Raw genomic sequence first — 26,260 nt, forward strand, 5'->3', positions numbered from 1 at the left:
ACAGTGACTCAGAAATACCATCTTCTTCTTTTTCTTAACAGGTGCTCTTTCAGTGGAGGTGAGAGGCAAAAAGGGAAAGAATAGGCACTGATGCACAGAATGAATGGGGAGACTGAATATGGCTCTAAACTGTACTATGGTCTATTATGTAGTATTTAGAGAAGGAAAAATGGAAAAGGGAGAACTCACCTTTATTAAACTATTTTCTTGTAGTTCTTTTAAGGAAACATTCAATCCATTGTCCATGGAATATGCATCCTGTAGTGGTGTTTCTCAAAAGATATGACTACATCCTAACCTCTGAAACCTGTAAGTGCAACCTTATTTGGAAAAAGGGTCTTTACGGGTATAGTTAGGATGTCAAGATGAGATCATCCTGGATCATCATTAAGTCCAATGACAAGTGTCCTTATAAGAGATATTCAGAGAAGAAGGCCACATGCAGACAATGGCAAAAGTTAGAGTAATGAAGTCACAAGAAGTGCTGACAACTAGCAGAAGGTAGGAGAGGCAAGGGAAGACTCTCTAGGGAGGAAGCATAGCCCTGTAGATACCTTGATTTTAAATTTCTGGTCTTTAGAGCTGTGAGAATAAATCACTATTGTTTTAAGCAGCCAAGTTTGGTTATTGGTTATAACCAATAACTTCGTTACACTTCAGATGAGTATATTTTAAAAGATGGACATTATTAATTGAGAACTCCAATATGCCTTTTCCTATTAACATCATGGTTGATCATATTAATAATAAAAAGCAAAGAACACTGACATAAAACAATAATATTATTAAATAGGAATGTTAGATCTCTTTTGCTTATATAATAGGTATCCATAGGTACCACCTCCTGAATGAATCATTATTTTCTTAACACTTTTTTTTTAAAAGGAAACACTCCACTATCAGAGAAAAGGGTTTCATTTTTATACATCTCCATCCTGACGTTGTTTTAGTAACTTCATTTCTATACCACATTTACACTCTTCATTAACATCTCCATTTTAGGGTATTTTAGCTTCATAGAGCAATAGTAGCAACAATATCCTGCTGTTTATTATACATTTACCAGTTGACTATCTGTTCTTTTGGCCAGAATTTGTTAGCCTCTTCTCAGAGCTCTTTTTCAATACATCTTTTAATAACTATTTTCCCACATAGTCTTAATTTCAAGTTCAGAATATGCTAATCAATTTACTAGTTCACCTTTGACAGTGAAGTTTACAATGTTTGTGACGATGTTGAATTTATTAATTTCCAAATGAGTGATTTTTAAGTAACAGCACATTGTGTGCTTGCTTGTTTTTCACAATCCGATTTAGTGTCTGAGCAACTTTGCTCTGATGTTGACTTCTGTTAGGAAAACACTGAAAGCATTTTCCTTTACTGGTCTTAGATCTTCCTGACAGTTCCACATTTCCATGGTGCCAACCACTGGGTTGTACCACTTGTTTCTCCTTTCACATCTCTTGAAATATCCCATTTTATACTCTGTTACTGTACTTCTATTGCTTTTATCCCTGTTACTGTACTTCTATTGCTTTTTCTTATTATTCAACTCAATTCAACAAGCAAACATGAATACCTACAACATGCTAGCTGGGTGGAAAAAACCAACACACAGATGGATCATTTCAGTAGATGGTGGTTAAAAAGCGACTTAGATTGGGTATGAACCATTGTGTTCAGATTTATATAAAAACTGAGAAAGCCCTGACTGTTGTGGCTCAGTGAATTGAGTGCCGGCCTGCAAACTGAAAGGTCGCCAGTTCAATTCCCAGTCAGGGTATATGCATGAGTTGCTGGCTGGGTCCCCAGTTGCGGTGTGGAAGAGGCAACTGGTTCATGTATCTCACACATCAGATGTTTCTCTCGCTCTCTTTCTCCCTCCCTTCCCATATCTCTAAAAATAAATAAAATCTAAAAAACAAATTAGCCCTGGCTGGTGTGGCTTAGTGGATTGAGTGCCAACCTATGAACTAAAGGGTCACTGGTTCAATTCCCAGTTGGGGCATATGTCTGGGTTACTGACCAGGTCCCCAGTTGTTGGTGCATGAGAGACAACCACACATTGAGGTTTTTCTCCCTCTCTTTCTTCCTCCTTTCCTCTCTCTCTAAAAATAATAAAATCTTTAAAATTTTTTTAAAAAAATCTAAAAACCAAAGTAAATAAAAACGGAGAAATACCCTGGAAAGGAAGTTTATTGTCAGACAGACTCATTTAGTCCTGAACTTATCTTCCAAGGAAGCCCAAGATCTCACCCCTTAAGTGAACAGAGCAAGTTAGCTACTTACTACTTTGGCATAATCAGAATTAGGAGCATAGGTTTTATAATAACTTTTAGTTTCTGGTAGTTGTAGAAAGGGAACAAAACATCAATAATGTTTCCATTTGAACACCAATAGAGACAACTGAATGTGGGAAATGTCAAATTAAGTCTATTAAAGAAAAAAAAGGAGGGAGGGGAATAAAAATGAAAGAATACTATACAGTCATTAAATGTTAATGGAAAAGTTTAACAGATCTTGAAATATTGTCATATATTATTTCATTAAATAGTTTACATTTCTTTACCAGGTTTTCTCACTTAAATGGAAAGAAGGATTAAATAAGCCTTAAATGTTTTATTATATTAGAATCTTTGAGCTGCTGCCATAGCTACATAATGGTTAGTCCAACTCCATGGTCCACTGTTAGGAAGCCAATATTGCTCTTTCACTAAACTGTGTTCTCAACTCAGCTTTTATAAAAAATATAATTATTTTTCCTCTCTTCTTGCTATCTTATTATTCAGTTGGTTGAGAATTTTGATGGTCATGAAGTATTCTTTATCGAGACCCTAAACAAATACAACTAAAACCAAACTAATCATCAACATACAAATACTCCAAAATTCCACCTGTTGATCCTGCTGGATCTCCTCCCTCTATTGTTGGAACACACTTCCCAACTCCCAACACACACACACACACACACACAGGAATGAGAAAGCATGTCCAAGACCAGTAAAAGGATCACCAGTCATTGCCCAGGACTCAGAAGTTGGAAAGCAGGACTTTGTAGCAGAGCCTGGCTTTATATTGTTACATCATCCCAGATACTCTTCTTGCCTCAGTGGCATGCTGTGTTCTTACCATTATCTCCACCCTCCATGTGCAGGTGATTATTCCCTTCTTTTGTGTTAGCATACAGGCACAACTGCTATAACAAACACCCAAAGTAATAGTGGCTCAAACCAAATAAAGTTTATTTCTCTCTCACCTAACAGTGCAGAGAGGCAGGTGGGTGGTTCGGGGGGATAGGCAACACTCCTTTTTGAAGTCATTTAGATCCAAGTGCCTTCTACCTTGTTGGGATGACACCCTAGTCTATGTGGCTGAAATTGGCTCTATACCATGTTTGAGTTCCAGCCTGTGAGATGAAAGACAAGAGTGGAGGACATGTGGCTTCCTTAAGGAATTAAATGTTACACCCACCATTTCTGTTCCATTCACATCCTAGCTGTAAGTGGCGCCAGGATATGCAGGCTTTAAGAGTGTGCCCTGCTAAAACTCAAAGGAAGAGGTGAGAATGAATGCAGGGGCCATTACCAGTTTCTGCACACCCCTGTGCAACCACCATGTGATATCTTCCCCAGTACACACTCATCGTCCTGCATTGCAATTTTTTCATTTGTTTATTGCAAGAGGGGTAAGCCCCACCCAAACCTATCAACTTGGGGAAACCAAATAGCAAGAAAAGCAAAGAAATAAATTGCTAAATACTAAAAAAGTTTCATGGTTTAGCATTTTAACTATAAATGAGAAATTGATATAAAAAATTTACAAATATTTTAATTGACATTTCTGATTTGCCTTTCTCTATATCATCTGGTTTTAACTTTTCTTTGATTATGAGTAATTATATCTTAGATATATGTATAAGGGTTATAATAATAAATTTCAGCTAACTTAGAAAACAACTTATTCTATCTAAAATTACAAACATTGAAAGCTTTAATATTTAAAACTAAAGAATACTGTGGACTTCCAGCAAAGATGGAGGTATAGGTAGACACACTGTGCTTCCTCACACAACCAAAATGACAACAACAATTTAGAAACAAAATAACAACCAGAATAGACAGAGAATTGAACTGTATGGAAGTCCAACAACCAAGGAGTGAAAATAAACATTCATCCAGACTGGTACAAGGGGTGGAGTTGGATGACCGGGTGGAGAGGGGTCTCGGCACAAAAAGCAGGGTGGCACTGGGCACACAAGGCAGCAGCTGACAAACCCCAGGTGAGCAAGACCGCAGTGGGCAGACCCTGGGCACACGGGTGGTGGCTGCCAGACTCCGAGCGCGGGGTGGCAATGGGCAGACCCAGTGAGGTGGCGATTTTGAAGCGAGGCCCTGCATACAAGGTGGCTGACTGGGCAGCCCCACATCCCTGTGTAAATAAACCAGGCAAAATTGGGGAGCGAGACAGACCGTGCAACCCAGGGTCCCAGCACTGGGACATAAGGCCTTGGGACACTGATTGAAAACACTTGTGGGGGTTGAGGTGCATGGAGAGACTCCCAGCCTCACAGGAGAGTTCATTGGAGAGACCCATGGGGTCCTAGAATGTGCACAAGCACACCCACATGGGAATAAGCACAACAAGGGCCAAGTTTGCTTGAGGGAAGTGGCAGAAGGGGCTGAAATCTGATAGAGTGGAGCAAACGCCATTGTTCCCTCTTGGACCCTACTTCCATATACAACGTCACCATCCAGCAACTGGGTTACCATGCCCTGGTGAACACCTAAGGCTCTGCCCCTCACTATGTAACAGGTGTGTCAAGACAAAAAAAAAATAGCCCAAATGGAAGAACAGATCAAAGCTCCAGAGTAAATACAACTAAGTGATGAAGAGATAGCCAACCTATCAGATGCACAGTTCAAAACACTGGTGACAAGATGCTCACAGAATTGGTTGAATTTGGTTGCAAATTAGATGAAAAAGTGAAAATACACTAAGTGAAATAAAGGAAGATGCACAGGGAACCGATAGTGATGGGAAGAAAATTGGGTCTCAAATCAATGGAGTGGACCAGAAGAAAGAAATAATCAAATGGAAAAGAATGAAGGAACAAGAGTTCAAAAAAATGAAGAGAGGCTTAGGAAAATCCAGGACATCTTGAAATGTTCCAACATTTAAATTATAGGGGTACCAAAAGGGGAAAAAGAAGAGCAACAAGTGGAAAAGTTATTTGAACAAATAATAAAGGAGAACTTCCCTAATCTGGCAAAGGAAATGGACTTCCAGGAAGTCCAGGAAGCTCAGAGAGTCCCAAAGAAGTTGCACCCAAGGAGGAACCCACCAAGGCACATCATAATTACATTACCCAAGATTAAAATGAAGAAGAGAATCCTAGAAGCTGCAAGAAATAAAGAGACAGTCACCTATAAAGGAGTTCCCATCAGACTGTAAACTGATTTCTCAAAAGAGACCTTGCAGGCAAGAAGGGGCTGGAAAGAAGTATTCCAAGTCAGGAAAGGCAAGAACCTACATCCAAGATTGTTTTATCCAGCAAAGCTTTCATTTAGAATGGAAGGGCAGATAAAGTGCTTCTCAGATAAGGTCAAGTTAAAGGAGTTCTTCATCACCAAGCCCTTACTATATGAAATGTTAAAGGGACCTATCTAAAAAAAAGATAAAAAACATGTACAGTAAAATGACAGCCAACTCACAATTATTAACATCACACTAAAAACAAAAACAAACTAAGCAAACAACTAGGACAGGAACAGAATCATAGAAATGGAGATCACATGGAGGGTTAGCAACAGGGGAGTGGGAGGAGGAGTGAGGGGGGAAAGGTACAGAGAATAAGTAGCATAGATGGTAGGTAGTATATAGACAGGGGAAAGGCAAGAATAGTATGGGAGATATAGAAGCTAAAGAACTTATGACACATGGACATGAACTAAAGAGGGGGAATGTGGGTGAGAGAGGGTGTGCAGGGTAGAGGGGAATGAAGAGGGGAAAATGGGACAACTGTAATAGCATAATCAATAGAATATATTAAAAAATAAAATAAAGCTGAAGAAAAACATAAAAGAATACTAAAAATTTTAGAGATTTTGTGTTTTTGTACCATAAAGTAAATGCAAATTTGAAATATTAGGCTAGCAGTATGTTGTTATTTTTACTCAAAATGAAGCAATAAAGGTGCATATTTCTATTATTAGAAAGAGGGAGACAGTTGACCAGGTTAGGGTTATAAACTGTAGAATGTTGAATATTAAAGCCAGAAAAGAAATTCGAAGCTCATCTTATGGCTTTAAAGACTAAGGTCCCTAAAGGTATTGAGAAGTACCAGCTGGTAGTTACAAAACAGTTACAGGGATATAAAGTACAGCATAGGAAATATAGTCAATTATATTGTAATGACTATGTATGGTGCCAGGTGGGCACTGGAAATATTGGGAGGAAAACTTTGTAAAGTATATGATTGTCTAATCACTATGCTGTACACATGAAATGAATACAAAACAATATTGAATGTAAACTATAACTGAAAAAAGTTTAATTATAATTTAAATAAGTAAAAAAAAGAAACAGGTTCCATGCACCTCAAATTTTCATCTCAAGAATGCTACCATTTAGATGAAAGATGGCAGCGAAGTAGAAGGGAGCAGATTCCACTTCCCCCTACACACGGGAGAAAAGCCTAGTGGATCTATGGAGGAACAGAGCAAACAGCCAACAATACCCCAGCATATATGAAAATAAGAGACCAAAAATTGTAGCAGACACTGAAAAACAGACGGTTTAAGGGGAGTGCTTCAGGACAATAAGGTCCCAGGGACCAGGGTGGCTGCAGCCCCAGACCTGGTGCCAGCCTCCAGGTCTGCTACAGAGTCCTTGGGAGAGAGCCAGGTCAACTGCTCCCTCCCCAGCAAAACAAGGTTTAAGCAGCACCGGGAGAGACCTGGTTGCCTGAAGTCGCAGAGATGGGAATAAGGACTAAGTGGCAAACACACAGGAAATGTGAGTGCCCTCAGAGTCTGTGGAGGCTGGCTTGGGCGAGTTGAGAGTCACGCAGTGATGGGCCCTGACCTTGATAGTCACTGGTCTTGCTGGAGAATTGGGCTATACAGAGCAGCAGGCTTGAGTAAGAGGAATTTCTTAAAAACAAAAACTGTTTGGGGAATTCTCTTGCAACAGCTGCTCCAGCCTCCTCCCCACCCAGCTGGGCAGCTATCCTGAGGTTGTGAGGAAGGCCCTCTGTGTCCCCATGGCACTGGGAAGGGTACACGCCCCAGCCCACAGGACCAAGGCAGTCTGGCCAAGTGCATGTGCCCACACCCCAGCCCACAGCGGTAACCCCAGGGAAAGAGCGCTCTGAGGAAGAGCTGGATCCCACACCCAAGGCATTGCGGAGAGGTGCTAGGCTAGATCTGGGGAGAGTGGATACGAGACTGACTGAGTGCAAATCAGGAAGGGAGAAAAGCCATACCAATCACCTCTCAGCCTGCTGCAGCCACAAAGACCAGAAAAACAGGTTTGGCCAGTTTGAAACCAATAACAGGTTTGGTGGTTGTTGTTTTTTTTAAGTAATCTTTTATTTTTAAATTTTTATTATTGTTTTATCTTTAACTTCCTTTTTCCTTTACTTCTTTCTTGTTTTATTCCTTCTTCCTTTCTTTCAATTTTATCTCTTCTTCCTTCCTTCTTCTGCTTTTTTTTTTAAATACCCACAAGTGAGACAAAAACAAACAAACAGGAACTGTGAAAAGACCAGAGTTGGACCCAAAGAAGGGGCATCCCAACAGCTGAGACAGTGAGACAAATTTCACTTTGCTATTACAGAGAACCTGCAAGTCATTGCATATTTGTATCATTATTTTTTCATTATTCTTACATCTTTTATTTTAATAGCATTTTTATATTCCTCTTCTTTCTGTACAGTTTTCTTTGCTTGGCTGGTTATATTGTATCATTTGACAGGTTTCCCCTGATCTCTCTTTCATAGTATACTGCTAATTTACTGTCCTTCACTTCACTCCACTTCACTTGTGTTCCATTAGCATACTACTCAAGGTCCTATACTCCCTATCCTTGCTATCCATATCACATAGATTCTGTCATATGATTGTTGGTCTAATCTTGTTGTAAATAATAGCTGTTCCATACAATTGTAAATACTTCACAACACCCCTCCCAGATCTTAGCCTACTTCATGGTTTCCTGAACTCTATTACTGTAGTGGTTACTCTATTCTCTCACACTACACCTACTTACTATCCTTTACTCTCACCTTACCTCACAATCTGACCTACCAGGACCTCATTGCTTTCTAGATCCAACTCACAATCCTTCCCTCCCCAACAAGAGTCTTGTCTTCTTTCCATCCTTTCTAAAAAGTGGCTAGTTGAATGGAAGATCACAATTAACACTATACATAGCCAAAGGATCTCCTATCTCTTCTCTACCAGCTGCTACTGTAAATACCATAGGATACTCTCTTGCTGTCTTAAACCATTTTTGCCTTCCCCCTCCAACTGATCACAAAAAAGAGTAGGTGGAAATGGTGAACACCAGGATATCCACTGAAAGAGGAAACCCAACAACAAAGGAACCACCAACAGATAACAACAGAAGAAGGTGAAGGAGGGAGTGGAAACCACACAAACCTCAATCCAGGGCCTAACTATAAATACAACTAAATAGTGGAGAAACTACACAGTACAAGCAACTGAACAAGAGCAAGAGAGAATCCGCAAAACTTTGTACACATGGAAGAACCAGCTTCAACACAACCTGCCTTCACCAGCACAACAAAATACAAGAGGTGGTGCACAGAGTGACCCTCAGTTAAGGAACTGGTGGGAAGGACCCACCAAAGAAGACCCAAAAACAATCAAAACCCAAAGATAAACACAGAGCCAACTTAATTGACAGCTCAAGCCCAGTGAGCTCTGGAGATCAAGGAGACTGCACCACTAAATCTCACAGGTATTCTACCACAGAAGTGCACACCATAAACCCAGGGAACCAGAAGAGATCAATTTAAGAAACAGAGGCTAACAAGAAGAGTCTCACGAACAATGAGAAGACAAAGAAACAATCCTCAAATGAAAGGAAATGAGGAAGCCTCAGAAAGAATGCTAAATGAAATAGAGGCAACTCCACTATCAGATATTGAGTTCAAAGCAATGGTTATCAGGAAGCTCAATGAGCTCACAATGACCTACAAGAAATTTCAGGGAAACTACAGTGAGCTTACTACAAACTATATCAACATGAAAAAGGAAATAGAAACTACCAACAGGGTCCAAGAGGGAATGAGGAATACAATTTCTGAACTGAAGAACACAGTAGAAGGAATCAAAAGCAGGATCCATGAAGCAGAAGATCAGATCAGTGAGCTGGGGGACAAAGTAGGAAAAAACACCCAGAAAGAGCAAGAAAAGGAAAAGAGGCTCAGAAAGAATGAAGAGGGATTAAGAGAAATGCAAGACAATATGAAACATAATAATATCCATATAATAGGGATACCAGAAGGAGACAAAGAAGAGCAAAGGATAGAAAACCTATTTGAAAAAGTAATGATGGAAAACTTCCCTAATTTCAGAAGAAGTCACACAAATCCAGGAAACACTGAGAGTCCCAATGAAGAGGAACCCAAAGAGGCCCACCTCAAGACACAGCATAAGTAAAATGGCAAAACTTCAGGACAAAGAGAGAATCTTAAAGGCAGCAAGGGAGAAACAGGAAGTAACATACAAGAGAGCCTCGATAAGGCTAGCAGCTGACTTCTCAATGGAAATGCTCCAATCCAGAAGAGAATGGGAAGAAACATTCCAAGTAATGAGAACCAGAGGCCTGCAACCAAGGCTACTTTACCCAGCAAGGTTCTCAATCAAGGTAGAAGGCCAAATAAGAAGCTCCCCAAAAGAAGTCTAAAAGAATACACCTCCACCAAAGCAGCTCTGCAAGAGATGCTAAAGGGACTGCTCTAAGGAAAGGAAGGAAAAGAGAGACAGAGAGGAATACAGGCATAAAAATGGCAGTGAATAAGCACCTATCAGTAATAACTTTGAACATAAATGGATTAAATGCTCCAACCAAAAGACATAGAATAGCTGAATGGATAAGAAAGCATGACCCACACATATGCTGCCTACAAGAGATCCACCTCAGGACAAAAGACCTACACAGATTGAAAATGAAGAGCTAGAAACAAATTTTCCAATCAAGCAGAGAGGGGAAAAAAGCCGGAGTAGCAATAGTCATATCAGACAAAATAGACTTCAAAAAAAGGGCCATAGAGACCCAGAAGATCACTTCATAATACTCAAGGGAAGAATCCACCAAGAAGACATAAACATTGTTAATATATATGCACCCAACATAGGAGCACCCAAATACATAAAGAAAATCTTAGAGGACTTCAAGGAAGATATTGACAACAACACAATTATAATAGGTGATTTTAACACCCCACTGTCAAAAATGGACAGATCTTCCATACAAAATATCAACAAAGATATTGTGGTATTAAATAATGCCCTAGATGAAATGGACTTAACTGACATATGTAGAGCCCTTCATCCCCAAAAAGCTAAATACACATTCTTTTCAAATGTACATGGAACATTTTCAAAGATAGACCACATGATGGGACACAAAACAAGCCTCAACAAATTCAAGAAAATTGAAATCATACTAAGCATTTTCTCTGACCACAAGGGACTGAAACTAGAAACCAACCCCAAGGGGAAAAAACCCAAAACACTCAAAATCATGTAGATTGAATAGCATGCTATTAAACAATGAATGGATCAAGAATGAAATCAGGGAAGAAATCAAACAGTTTCTGGAAACACATGAAAATGAAGTCACAAAAACCCAAAACTTATGGGACACAGCAAAGACAGTCCTGAGAGGGAAGTTCATAGCAATACAGGCCTACCTAAAAAAGATAGAAACATTTCAAACAAAAAAATCTAACCCCATGCCTACAAGAACTTGAGGAACAACAACAAAGACACCCCAGAGCAAGTAGGAGGAAGGAAATAACCAAGATCAGAGCAGAATTAAATGACATAGAGATGAAAAGCACAATTCTGAAGATCAATGAATTCAGGAGCTGGTTTTTTGAAAAGATAAACAAAATCGACAAGACTTTAAGCAGGCTAATCAAGAAAAAAAGAGAGAGGACCAAATAAATACAATCAGAAATGAAAGAGGAGAGATTACAACTGATACCACAGAAATACAAAGGATTGTAAGAAATTACTACAAAGAACTGTATGCCAAGAAATTTGAAAACCTAGGTGAAATAGACAAATTTCTAGAAAAATGTAATCTTCCAAAACTCAGTGAAGAAGAAGCAGAAAGCCTGAACAGACTAATAACAGCAGATGAAATTGAAGCAGTAATCAAAAATATCCTGACACACAAAAGCCCTGGATGAGATGATTTCACAGAAGAATTCCACAAGGCATTTAAGGAAGTGCTAACCCCTATCCTTCACAGACTATTCCAAAAAAATCCAGAATGATGGAAGACTCCAAAACTCTTTTTATGAAGCCAACATCATCCTAATCCAAAAACCAGATAAAGAAACAACAAAGAAAGAAAACTTCAGATGAATATCGCGGATGAACATAGATGCTAAAATGCTCAACAAAATATTGGCAAACCACATCCAACAATACATTAAAAAGATCATACACCATGACCAAGTGGGATTTCATCCCAGGGATAGAAGGATGGTTCAACATTCGCAAATCAGTAAATGTAATACATCACATAAACAAAAGCAAAGACAAAAATCACATGATCATATCCATAGACGCAGAAAAAGCATTTGATAAGATACAGCACCCATTTTTGATCAAAAACACCAGCAAATTGGGAATAGAGGGAGCATTCCTCAACATAATAAAGGCCATATGTGAGAGACCTATACTCAACATCATTCTCAATGGGCAAAAACTAAAATCTTTTCCACTAAGATCAGGAACAAGACAAGGGGGTCCACTTTCACCACTTCTATTCAATATAGCATTGGACATTTTAGCCACAGCAATCAGACAAGAAAAGAAAATAAAAGGCATCCAAATTAGAAAAGAGCAAACAAAACTGTCATTGTTTGCAGATGACATGATATTGTACATAGAAAATCCTATAGACTCCACCAAAAAAACTACTTGACCTAATAAATGCATTTGGCAAAACAGTGGGATACAAAGTCAATATCTAGAAATCAAAGACATTTTTGTATATCAACAATGAAACAGCAGAAGCAGAAATCAAGAAAAACATCCCATTCGATATAGCAAAAAGAAAAATAAAATACCTAGGAATAAACCTAACCAAGGAGGTAAAAGACCTGTATGCAGAAAACTACACAATACTGAAGAAATAAATCAAGGAAGACACAAACAAATGGAAATACATACCGTGTTCATGGATTGAAAGAATGAACATCATCAAAATGCCCTTACCGCCCAAAGCAATTTACAGGTTCAGTGCAATATCTATTAAACTACCAATGGCATATTTCACAGAGATAGAACAAAAACTTCAAAAATTTGTATGGAACCATAAACGACCCCGAATAGCTGCTGTAATTTTGAGAAAGAAGAGCAAAGTAGGAAGGATCACAATACCTGATACCAAACTGTATTACAAGGCCACTGTAATCAAAACAGCCTAGCACTGGCATAAAAACAGGCACATGGACCAGTGGAACAGAACAGAGAGCCCAGAAATAAACCCAAGCCTCTATGGTCAATTAATATTTGACAAAGGGGTCAGCAACATGAAATGGAGTAAAAGTAATCTCCTCAACAAATGGTGTTGGGAGAACTGGACAGCTATGTGCAAAAAAAAAAAATAATCTCAAGCACCAGGTTACACCATATACAAAAATAAATTCAAGATGGATAAAATATTTAAATATAAGTCTTGACACCATTAAAGTCCTAGAGGAGAACACAGGCAGGAAAATCTCAGATATTTCATGCAGTGACATTTTTACTGATGTGTCCCCTAGAGCAAGAGACATAAAAGAAAGAATAAACAAATGGGATCTCATCAAAATAAAAAGCTTCTGGATGGCTAAAGAAAACAGTATTAAAATAAAAAGAGAACTAACCATATGGGAAAACATATTTGTCAATGATACCTCAGACAAGGGTTTAATCTCCAAAATATATAAAGAACTTACACAACTCCACTCTAACAATAAAAGCAACCAAATTAAAAAATAGGCAAAGGACTTGAACAGACACTTCTCCAAAGAGAACATACAGAGGATCCAGAGACACATGAAAAGATGCTCAGTATTGCTAGCTATCAGAGAGATGCAAATTAAAACCACAATGAGATACCACTTCACACCAGTCAGAATGGCCATCATAAACCAAGCAGCAAACCACAGGTGTTGGAGAGGTTGTGGAGAAAAGGGAACCCTAGTGCACTGCTGGTGGGATTGCAGACTGGTACAACCACTATGGAAAACAGTATGGAATTTTCTCAGAAAACTAAAAACGAATCTGCCTTTTGACCCAGCAATTCCACTGCTGGGATTATATCCTAAGAGCCCTGAAACACCAAAAGAGCCTATGTACCCCAATGTTCATAGCAGCACAGTTTACAATAGCCAAGTGTTGGAAGCAACCTAGGTGCCCATCAGAAAATGAGTGGATCAAAAACCTATGGTACATTTATACAATGGAATTCTATGCAGGAGAAAGAAAGAAGGAGCTCCTACCCTTTGCAGCAGCATGGATGGAACTGAAAAGGATGATGCTAAGCGAAATAAGCCAGGCAGTGAAAGACAAATACCATATGATCTCACCTTTAACAGGAACCTAAACAACAAAACAAACAAGTGAAATATAACCAAAGAGACTGAAATAGAGGACAGGCTGACAGTGACCAGAGGAGCGAGGGGAGAGAATTTCAGAGGAAAGGGAGAAGGGTTTACAGGAACGAGTATAAAGGACACATGGACAAAAACTAAGAAAACTGGGTGGGGTGGCAGTGGGTAGGGAAGACTTGGGAATGGGTGGGCTGGGATTGGAGTAAAAGACAGAAAGATGTACTTGAACAACAATTAAAATAAAATTTAAAAAGAAAGAATGCTACCATTTGTGGCATAGTTTCCATGGCAGATAAAAGTGAGTTGGTAAAAAATAATAATAATTCTGAATATATATATTATTGTTTTCCTTTGGAAGAAGGTGAGGACTGACTTATGGAATATGGTAATCTTCCCATATTACTATAAGTTATTAAACATATTATGACATTCTTAAAACCCTTTCAAAACTGAAAAATTGGTATTAAGAATGGCTGGATTTAGGAAGACACAATGAAAGCTATGTTGTTAAGCACACTGAATGGGTGAAGAGTTCATCTAACATTCTAATCAACTAAAATTTTTACCAACTTTTTTAGGAGTCTCCTGTGTGGCCAGCACAGCATCCAGGTAAAGAACAGTGGGAGGCCCTGTTTTGAGTTTAGAAAGAGCATCACCAAATCTGGGTATGTGTAGAAGAGGGCAACTCAGAAGTGACATGATGGTGAATCTGTATCCTAGGCTTTCAGAAAGACAACTATTAGAACAAGAATGTCAGAAGACAGAAGACTTAGGAAACATAAAAACCATCCTCACATATTTGAAGGGCTGCCCAGTGGTAGGATGATCAACTGCCAAAGAGGCTACAGGGGGTTCTGCCTTGGATAGAGCTTCTCGGGTTAACTTTGAAGATTAATCCCAACTCGAAGACTCTGATTCTCTGTGATTCTTACTCTAGCACTTGTGTTACCAATCACATTTACAAAATTTAAGAAATAATGAAGCAAACCTAAGGATGGGCACCTGTTTCTTTTAGCAAGAACCTAACAGACTTAGAGAAAACAATGCTTCTGTGCATGTGTTGGGGTTGGGGGCAGGGGGTGGGGGAAGAGAGACAAAGACAAAGAGAAGAGAAAGAGCGATTTTCTGTCTGATTCTGTAGTTAAGTGTACAGTCATCTAGTTCCCAGGCAGGACACCTACTCTGTGCCTGCCTCCCCTGATACTATGCTAGGAACTCTGAGGGTTTCAAATCTCATGAATCTGTATATGGAGACAAGACTGACATGCCTAAGATGATCAGAGAAATCAGCAGACATTCTGGAACTCTTTTTCCTTCAGCCCTCCCTTTTTATCCTCCCTATCTCTTACTGTCCTTTCTTAAAAAATAAACTCACTGTGTATAATTCACTACTGTCATCACAACCACCTCCATCAAAAAGGTTCTGGACAAAAAAAGAAAAAAAGAAGAAGAAAACCTCTTGTTCCTTATGGTCTTCTTAGTCAAATATGACCAAAGTAGTGTTTGTTGCTGACATATTAAATATGGCATGAGAAATTAGCCTAAATGTAGTCCAAATTAAATCTTTAAAGTCATCCTTACCTCTAGACCATAAGAGCAGCAGATGGACAAAGGAACAAAATGGAACATGGTCATGTTTTGTACCAATAATACAGGCCCTTTCAGATTGCAGTAACTCATTTGCCATCTGCAACCTATGGCCTTCTATTTCTGCTGAGGCACTGACTGAAGATTCCTGGTTTGGGGTTTCTAAATTGAAACAAAAACACTCAGCAGGTTGCTATTTTGGGGATTTCTTTTTTTAACATGCAATGGTGAGCATACTAGCCTACCTGCCTTCCTGAAGAATTCAGCAACCTGAAGCCCACAGTACCTGTAGGAGAATAGACTTTAGATGTTTAAGTTCTGATCTCATACAAAATGAAAGGTCTAAGATTTGGTGGACAGGCTAGCTTCCATTATCTGTGAGTAGATTGGACCTTCTGGGGCCTCACCTTAGTGTCAGAGAATCAGCCCTCCATGTTTTCTTTTCAAAAAGATACTGAGGACTCAAGAGTTATAAGATACACTTCCTGTCCTCATGTGGTTAAAGTCCTGGTCTGTGGACATAGGTTATTGAAAACTTTAAGTTTGTACAGTCCTTTTTTTTAAAAAAAAGGCAATTTTAGTGCACATATTAAATGAGCATGTATTTTTGTAATCTGATGTCTGTTAACCATTTATGTTACTCCCTTGTTGTATCTCACCAGTCTGAGACAGGCACCTTTTTAAAAAGATTTTATTTATTTATTTAGAGAGAAGGGAAGGGAAGGAGAAAGAGAGGGAGAGATACATCAATGTGTGGTTGCCCCTCACATGTCCCTATCTAGGGACCTGACCCTCAACTCAGGCATATGCTCTGACTGTGAATCAAACTGGTAACCCTTTGATTCGCAGGCTACCGCTCAATGCACTGAGCTACACTAACCTGGGACACAGGCACTTTTATTGTCCCCATTTTTCAGATGAGGAAATTGAGGTATAATGAGGTTGGGAGACTATCCAGTCTCTTACAGAGCAGTCATTAGGCACAGTTGGAAAGAGAACCTAGACTTGCAGATTCAGAGCTGGTTTAGAGGGAGGCTATGAGAGTTGGACTTTCATGCCCAATCCTTGGGAGCCTAAATGAACATGGAACTTGACCTAGCATTTGCACTTCTAGGATTTATCCTAAGGAAATATTCAGGCAAATGTTCTAAGATGAATGTTCTAAGATATTTGTTAAAGCTTTGTGTACAATCTTCTAGTATCAGGGCAAATGTCACATCCTCAAAGAGACTGTCTTGTTTCCCTGTCTCAAAGATCTGCCCTACACCCATCCACCTGTCACTCTATCCCATTACTAAATTCTGCTCTCTTACCAATCTTTTCATAACCTGCAGCTATTTATTGGTTTGCTTACTTATTAGGCATTTTCCTAACTGCAATATAAGTTCTATGTAGGCAGGGAGATGTGTCTGGCACATAAACAGTATTCAGTAAGTATCTGTTGAATAAAATGATGTATTAATAACCAAAAGTTGGAGATTGATTAAATTATAGGATATCCAAATAATGGAATACTCTGCGGTCATTATAAATGACTATGTAGACTTCCATTCAAGATGGAGACATATGTAAACATGCCTTACCTCTCTGCACAAGTAGCAAAAAAAAAAAAATAGCTGTACTATACAAGTATCACCCAGAATTGTCAGAAAATGCAGTTGTGTGGAAATCCAGCAACCAAGGACTTAAAGCCACATTTATCCAAGTGGGCAGGAGGGGCAAAGGTGCAGGGAGGCAAAGAGACAGGAACGGACTGTCCCACATTCATTTGTGGTGGGCAAAAAGTGGGAGGGATCCCAGCTCTAGTCAAGACCATGCATACCAGAGTTCCAGTGCTAGGAAGATAAGTCTCCATAACTTCAGGATGTAAAAACCAGTGGGGATTGGGGTGGTAGAAGAACCTGTGTCCTTTTAAAGGGCCAGCAATGGACTTAGGAATCACACACACCCATCTGCTCTGGGATTCAGCACCAGACAACAGCTGGAAGGGCACTAGTGGCATATGGAGAGAAATTGAAAAGTTAGTGGGGAGACAACTTCTTCCCAGGCAAACCTCCGGAGTACAGGCAGTGGCATTTTCCTCTCTGCAAGCCCTCCCACACAAAGAGCAACAGAGCAGTGACACGAGTTGCCCTGCCCTGGCAACTACCTAAGGGTCTGCCCCATATAAAATAGGTGTGGTAAGACAGGGACTCAAAGCAGTTCTACCTAATACACAGAAACAAACACAGGGGGGCTGCCAAATTGAGACAAATATGGCCCAATTGAAAGAAATCAACAAAACTCCAGATGAATAACTAAATAAAATGGAGATAAGCAATCTATTAGATGTGGAGTTCAAAACACTGGTTATCAGGGTGCTCCAGGAAATCACTGGGTACTTCAACACTGTAAAAAAGATGCAGGCAGAAATGAAGGTTGCATTAAGTGAAATAAAGAAAACTCTACAGGTAACCAACAGTGAAGAGGATGAAGCTGAGAATCAAATCAATGATTTGGAACACAAGGAAGGAAAAAGCATTCAATCAAAATAGCAAGAAGAAAAAAGAACTAAAAAAAAGTGAGGATAGGCTTAGGAACCTCTGGGACATCAATAAGGGTACCAACACTTCCAAATCATAGGGGTGCCAGAAGGAGAAGGTGAAGAGCAAGAAATTAAAAACTTATTTGAAAAAATAATGAAATAAAGCTTCCCTAATTTGATAAAGGAATTAGACATACAAGTACAGAAACCACAGAGTCCAAAAAAAGTTGGACCCAAAAAGGACCACAACAAAACACATCATAATTAAAATGCCAAAGTTTAAAGGTAAAGAGAGAATCTTAAAAGCAGCAAGAGAAAAGGAGACGGTTACCTATAAAGGAGTTCCCATCAGACTATCATCTGATTTCTCAAAAGAAACTTTGCAGGCTAGAATGGAATGACAAAAAGCATTCAAAATGATGAAAAGCATGGACCTACAATCTAGATTACTCTTATCCAGCAAAGCTATCATTTAGAATTGAAGGGCAAAAAAAAAAAAAAAAATTGAAGGGCAGATAAAGTGCTTCCAAGACAAGGTAAAGCTAAAGGAGTTCATCAGCACCAAGCCATTATTATATGAAATATTAAAGACATATATTTAAGAAAAAGAAAATCAAAACAATGAACATTAAAATGGCAATAAACTCCCAACTGTTAACAATTGAATCTAAACAAGAAGCTGAGCAAACAAGCAGAACAGAAACAGAATCATAGATATGGAGATCATTTAGAAGGTTATCAGTTGGGAGGGGGAAGGGAGAGAATGCGGGCAAAGGTACAGGGATTAAGAAGTACAAATTGGTAGGTACAGAATAGACAGGGGGGTAAGAACAGTATAGGAAATGGAGAAGCCAAAGAACTTGTATGCACAAGCCATGGACATGAACTAAGGGGTGGGGTTGCCAGAGGAAATGGAGGGTACTGGGTGGAAGAGGACAAAGAGGGGGAAATCAGACATCTGTAATAGCATATTCAATAAAATATATTTTTAAAAAAGTTATAAAAGAACTGTGTATACATGTACATCATCATTATCGAGTAATTTTGAATGTGTGAGCATATATACTTCATTCCAAAGCCATATTACTCTGCATTGGGATGCCACTGGTACACCATTGGTCTTCTCCATTACCAAATTTTACATCACTATGCATTAAATTGCCCATGGCAATGGTCTGAACAGAAAGGCTGGTAATTCCAACAGTTGTGTTTGCTAAGCTTGTCCTAAAATCATCTTCCATGTGACCCCACTTGCTGTGGGGTAACCTATCCTTTTCTCAAGGCTTACTGAGCTTGTCAATGTGGCAAACATGCTGTTCTCTTCTCTGGGGTCTGCACTGTGCTAACCTCAAAGCTTGGCTTCTTCCCTCAAAGTCTTCCCTAAGCTGCATCCCAAGGGCTCACACCTGGAACCTCAGTGTTCAAAGTCACTGTCAACCAAGGCTTCATGCATGGTTAAGACATTGATTATGTTATATCAAAGTCTGGCTTCAGTGAGTTTTAAAATTTCCTTATACAGTTGACCCTCCAACAACACACAGATTTGAACTGTACAGGTCCACTTTTATGTGGATTTTTTTTAACGTATACTGTGTATGTATTTTCTCTTATGATTTTCTTAACATTTTCTTTTCTATAACTTACTTTACTATAATACATATACAAAGTATGTGTTAATCAACTGTTTATGTTATCTGTAAGGCTTCTAATTAACAGTAGGCTATTGGTAAAGATGTTTTTAAGATTTTATTTTATTGAGAGAAGGAGAGGGAGGGAGAAAAAGGAGAGAAACATTGCTGTGTGAAAGAAATGTTGATCAGTTGCCTCTTGCATGCCCCCATGCAGGGACCTGTCCTACAGTTGAGGCATGTGCCCTGACTGGAAATCAAATGAGCAACCTTTCTGTTCACAGACCGGCCCTCAACCCACTGAGCCACACCAGCCAGGGCTATTAGTAAAGTTTTTGAGGAGTCAAAAGTTATACTTGGCCCTGGTCGGTGTAGCTCAGTGGGTTGGGTGCGGGCTGTGAACCAAGGGGTCACCAGTTTGATTCCCAGTCAGGGCACATGCCTGGGTTGCGGGTCAGGTCCCTGGTACAGGGTATACAAGAGGCAACCACCCATTGATAATCCTCTCCCTCTCATTCTCATTCTCATCACCTGTCTCTAAAAATGAATAAAATAAAATCTTAAAAAAAAGTTATACTTGAATTTTTGACTGCATGGGGATCAGTAGCCATAACCCCATGCTTTCCAAGGGTCAAGTGTAATTCCATTTTTTGCATATCTTGATAGATAGATAGATAAGTCTTTTATTCTCATTGCCCGCCTGTTATTAGAGGAAAATAGCATTGTGATATGATGGGACATTTTAACAGGGTTCTGATACCATTAAGAAGAACTTTAATCTTCCTGAAATGAAGTGGGCATTGCCAGGTAGGGTGATTTTCCCATTTGCTATGTGTTCAGAGCCCTTTACTGGCAGAACTTCTACCCATGAGACTTTCATCTTCATCTCACACGAAGGATACAATTTGGTTCCGACACATGGATTATTGATGCTGCTGAGCGTCCACACAATCTGTTCTGCTAAATCACACCTGGTGTCTGCATAGAGAAGGCTCTGGCAAGCATCTTCACCACTGGGACTGAGGCCTCTGACTCTGACGCCAAAACATGGCAGTGTTGCAGAGAGCCTTGGCTCACTGGCACAGTAAATTAACCTGCTTGTTCTCATGTTAAATGTTTTATGAAAATTTACTGGGCGCAAAAAGTGGGAAGAAAACCCAAGTGGTTCTACAGTTGAGCCTACCTGGCACAAGTGAAGGAATGAAGCTGCCGAGAAAGTCAATGTGAAAAGCTGACAAGAGGAAAAGGTGTAGAACGAAATGAAAATCAAGTGTGCTGCCAGCCATTGCATTGTTTTATTAGCATTTTCAAGGAAGACATTTAATTATAGAAGATCTAAGGTTGTTGAGCTAGGTAAGATGACACTGGGCTGTGCCACTTTCTCCAAGGTACCCATTTTCTGAGGAATTGGAGCATGCTCTGATAGATTGCAAGGAGAAGGCTCCTCCTACATGGGTTGGCCCTTGAGAAAAGCCCTTCACTGTAACCAAACCATAGTTAAAGAACAGACTCTGCCCCTTTTAAAAAAATAAAATAAAATACTCTGATGATGATCATCATCACCCTCCATTCTTCAGTTTTCCATATTGTATTTTTTCTTTGTTGATTTTAGAATAAAATAAGTGAAGAATAGGATGCAAAAGTTGTACTTTTTAAAATATCTGTACATTTGCCACCTAAAATAAAGGTTTTTTTTTTTAGATTACCACTTTCTTTGGGAAATAATTAGGAAACAAGACAAACAACATAGCATGAAAAACATGAATAGCTCCTATAAAATGAGGATGTTAGTATATATTTGAGCAACAGAAATTAAAATATGCAAAGGTAGAACCAACTGGTTATATTTTGTAGGGAGTTCTAAAATTCCTTTTAGTTCTAAAGCCTCACCTATCTTCACAGTAGTTTGTGAGCATAATGATCCAGTTTAGTGTACTGCAAGAAATCTTTCTTTATGGTCTATTTCTGCCTTTGCAGAGCTTACTCAGTCACCTGATTTCTTCATTCAGGGCTGCCAGGAAGACTCATTAACACTTAGAGATCTAAAGTGCTCTGTATGGGATGCTGCTCTGCCACCAGGTAAAGCTTCCTGTCCAGAATGAGAAGACAAGGCCTAGACCCTGCAGCTAGCAAAAACTCCCATAGCTCAGTTTGTTTAACTGCAAAACTATTTGTGCCTTATCACTAGACATTTATACTTCTCTTTGTAAGCTTTTATAACCTCCTATTTATGGAGACAAGATTCTTTGTGTCAGCACCTTAGAGAAGTGTTGGTGAAGCCATTGGCACACATACAGGAATCCCTCAGCAGCACCATTGGCACAGATCCCTCAAAACCTGAGTGCGACCTCGGAGAGAAGCAGCCCAACTTGCTTCCAAAATTTGGTGATGGGCAGGGAAACAAATGTTTTCCTCCATTGAAGTAAAGAAATTTTGGCTTAATTTTTTAAAAAACCAACCAGATCTCGGTATTTACATTAAGTGACAAATTTGGATCATTTCTAACAATGTATCTCAAGGCAGGTTGAGAACTAAAGAAAGTCATCAGCCAAAACATGTCATTAAGCATCATAGTAACTTGCTTAGGCCAGGACAGGTAACATGGCTGTTATCTGATGTGTATCTGGAGCCGTGGCAAGGCTGCCTCATTAAATTATGAACTGATTGCTCTTGATTTATCATTTAAAAAGAATGAAAGGCCAGTGGACCTGCCCTGCGTAGGTAATCCTTGACACCTGTGGCAAATGGCAGTGTTTTCATCCTTATAATGAAGAAAAGTCCTTTCAGAGCCCTTTGATGACACTGTTCCCTTTCACTTGTTTATTTTTATCCTCCCACGCAGACTGCAGCCCAGCAGGGGGCTTTTGAACCAAAACAGTTAATTATTTTCTCTAACCTAGAGACGTTGCAAAATACAAATATAGCTAGTTGCACCTAGAGGGGCAGCTTTGCTTGGGGGCTATGCTTTGCACCAGGGAGGGCAGAGGAGACCTATTAGAAGGCCCCTGGGGAGGGAGGTGGGCTAGCATCCCCACTCCATATGTACTTATGTTTCTTTTTCATTGCACTGCACTGTGAATCCCCCGGTTCAGAGTCCCCTGTACCAACACCCATTCCAAAGACAAATTTGAGTAGCTTTGAGACTAGAGGCCCCCTCCTGATAAAAGCACATGCTTCACACGCCAGGGATGCCTATGGGCAAGGCATTCTCAAGCATGGAACTTCTACCCTTAGTGCTCAAGGGCTGTGGGGGACAGAACTTCCCCCAATCCAGAACAGTACCCTTTCCAATACAAAAAAGTGGACATTCTTGATTTGCCACTCCCATCACCCTCTCCTTTCCCAGTGGAACAGGGCCTCAGCCCTTTGTTCCTAAATCATGAGCTTACCCCTACCTGCTTTGGAATCCCCTGTCTTTCTGTCCATCTCCTGACACCAAGCACCTTCCTTAGCTAACCTCATATGTCCTGACCATCTGCTATTTTATTCACTCACTATTCCTGTCTTGCTCTTTCTCCACTTTTAGATCTCTGCTTGGTGCTACCACCTCCTCTGCACCTATTGAAAGCCTCAACTCCCCTCCCCCCATCTCAGCCTGAAGTGCCCCCTCCTGCCTCTAAATCCTGGGGTCCTATTATCTATTCCACTGACTAGAAATGTTATTTCACTTCCTATTCTATGGGCCCTTTACCACCACAACTAGATGATACATTCCTCTATTGATTTATATAACAATATAAAGTGATCTTGCTATCTTTCCCTACCTACCACCCCCTACCCATCCCCAACACCCTGCATAGTGGATAGCATTTGATTGATCCCTGTCCTACTGGTTAAAAAATGTTGAATGCACCAGGTCAGGGACATCAGGCAGAATCTGCAGATGATGTTCAGGAAACTTTCTTTCCAGAATCACAATCTTTTTAAAATTTTTTATTTATTTATTTTTAGATACGGGAAGAGAGGGAGAAAGAGGGAGAGAAACATCAATGTGTGGTTGCCTCTTGTGCACCTGCCCTGCAACCCAGGCATGTGCACTGACTAGGAATTGAACTGGCGACCCTTTGATTCTCAGGCCAGCACTCAATCCACTGAGCCACACCAGCCAGGCCAGAATCACAGTCCTAAAGAAAAAACCAAATCCTGTAAGTTATCTAGATGTCTCTAAATATTTGAATGTTTGTCCTTAAGTATATAAAACACCTAATGAGTAATGGTGTTCAGTGTTCCTATGGATCCTTATCATATCACCATGCTAATGGTCTCTCCAGAGTCAACATGCCAAAGCTCCCATTCCTTCATTCACAGATTGTCCCACCTGGGACAAATCTCATGCTCCTTGTGCCTCTGCTACCCTGCTAGAAAACAAAAATTATAGCATTGCCTCACTGATGCTGTGAGAACAAGCAATGAGAACAAAGAAAATAATAAGAGTGGGAAGAGCCATGCACTTGCAGATTCCAAATGTCCACAGATAAATTGGCATCACAGTGGTTATTGAAAAGCATTGAAAAAGTCAACACCTACCTTTAGTAGGTAAATACTTTGTCTTTTTAAAAAGTTGTGCACAAAGTGTACCTCAAAGCCACACTACTACATCATAAAGTCAACAAGAAATATAAAAAGTATAGGCAGCTATGCCTGTGAGGGACATGTTCTCAGCACTAGCACAACATTTCCCTGTGAATTTGGATCTGAGCCCCCTCAGAGGCCATGAAGGTGCCTGGCAAAGTTCTCAAAAAAACACAAGGCCTGACACATGCAGTTGAGGAAAATCCATCAGCAGCAGGTAGAGAAAGGGCAAAATAAGAGATGGAGTGTGAGGAAAGGAGATGGATAGGGCTATGGCAGCAAGAAATCCAAACATTAACCACTCACTGGTTGTGGGCTAGGGCAAAGCAGAGTGAAGAGGCTGATGGAAGTAAGCCCCTTCTTCCCCTTGAATTTCCTCTTTGCAGGGAATTTTCATTGTTTTGTTGAATTATAAAGACCAAAAACACAAAATGAAAATATCATAAGCCTCCCCATCTCACACCTTATTCAGAATTGTATATATATAATATATATATGAAGAGAGAGAGAGAGAGAATGAGAATATACAAGGGCCTAAATGTACACACGTAAAAGAAAACATAGCTGTAAATTTTCTTTTTCAAAATATTTTATTCATTATGCTATTTTAGTTGTCACATTTGTTTTTCTCCCCTTTACCCCACTCCACCCTGAACCCCCACCCTCCTGCACTCTGCCCCCTTTAGTTCATGTCCATGGATCATACATATAAGGTCTTTTGCTTCTCCATTTCCTGTACTATTCTTCACCTACCCCTGTCTATTTTGTACCTACCATTTATGCTTCTTATTCCCTGTACCTGTTCCCCCATTCTCCTCCTCCCTCTCTCCACTGATAACCCTCCATGTGATCTCCATTTCTGTGCTTCTGATCCTGTTCTAGGTATTTGATTATTTTTTTGTTTTTTAGGTTCAATTGTTGATAGTTGTGAGTTTGTTGTCATTTTACTGTTCATAGTTTTGATCTTCTTTTTCTTAGGTAAGTCCTTTTAACATTTCATATAATAAGGGCTTGGTGGTGATGAACTCCTTGCACCTGACCTTATCTGGGAAGCACTTTATCTGCCCTTCTACGTTAAATGATAGCTTTGCTGGATAGAGTAATCTTGGATGTAGATCCTTGCCTTTCATGATTTGGAATACTCCTTTCTAGCCCCTCCTTGGGTGCAAAGTTTCTTTTGAGAAATCAGCTGACAATCTGATGGGAACTCCTTTGTAGGTAACTGTCTCCTTTTCTCTTGCTGCTTTTAAGATTCTCTCCTTATCTTTAATCTTGGGTAGTTTAATTAAAATGTGTCTTGGTGTGTTTCTTCTTGGATCCAATTTCTTTGGGACTTTCTGAGCATCCTGGACTTGCATGTCTAGTTCCTTTGCAAGATTGGGGAAGTTTTCTTTCATTATCTGTTCAAATAAGTTTCCCATTTCTTGCTCTTCCTCTTTTCCTTCAGCACACCTGTGATTTGGATGTTGGAACATTTAAAGTTTTTCCAGAGTTTCCTAAGCCTTTCTTCATTTTTTTTAATTCTTGTTTCTTCATTCTGTTCTGGTTGGATATTTATTTCTTCCTTTTGTTCCAAATCATTGATTTGAGTCCCGGTTTCCTGCCCTTCACTGTTGGTTCCCTGTGTGTTTTGCTTTATTTCACTTTGGGTAGCCTTCATTTGTCCCTTCATTTTGCAAACAAGCTCAATCAGTTCTGTGAGCATCCTGATTACCAGTGTTTTGAACTCTGCATCTGATAGATTGTCTATCTCCTCATCGCCTAGCTCTTTCTCTGGAGTTTTGATCTATTCTTTCATTTAGACCATATTTCTTTGTCTCTGTGCACCTGCTCTACTGTAAAGGGCAGAACCTTAAGTATTCACCAGGGCCAGGAAACCGACTTCACTGTGTTGTGGTGCTGTATGTGGGGAAGGGGTAAGAAAAAGAACAACAGCCCTTGCTAGGCTCTTGCCCAGCTCTCTGTCACTTCCCTCACTTCCCACAAGTGGATTGTGCCCTTTCAGGTGCTGTACATTCTAGCACCCCGTGGGCCTCTCTTATGGACTCTCCTGTGAGACTGGGAGTTCTCCTACCACCACAAACC

General features: G+C 39.8%; 1 protein-coding gene and 1 long non-coding RNA gene across 6 annotated transcripts in view; one reads left to right on the forward strand and one right to left on the reverse strand.

The window, feature by feature from the left end:
* The window catches only part of CLYBL (citramalyl-CoA lyase), a 338,666-nt gene that overhangs the window by 233,817 nt on the left and 78,589 nt on the right, over positions 1 to 26,260 (forward strand). The gene's annotated exons all lie outside the window — the stretch shown is intronic.
* Positions 1,129 to 19,744, reverse strand: LOC118497376. Its single transcript, XR_004899898.1, has 3 exons — positions 19,625 to 19,744; positions 14,797 to 14,803; positions 1,129 to 1,139 (listed from the first exon to the last, which is right to left on the reverse strand). It is a non-coding gene; the product is annotated as an uncharacterized LOC118497376 (long non-coding RNA).

This window comes from Phyllostomus discolor, chromosome 11 (genome assembly GCF_004126475.2).
Source record: "Phyllostomus discolor isolate MPI-MPIP mPhyDis1 chromosome 11, mPhyDis1.pri.v3, whole genome shotgun sequence".
NCBI classification, from domain to species: domain Eukaryota; kingdom Metazoa; phylum Chordata; class Mammalia; order Chiroptera; family Phyllostomidae; genus Phyllostomus; species Phyllostomus discolor.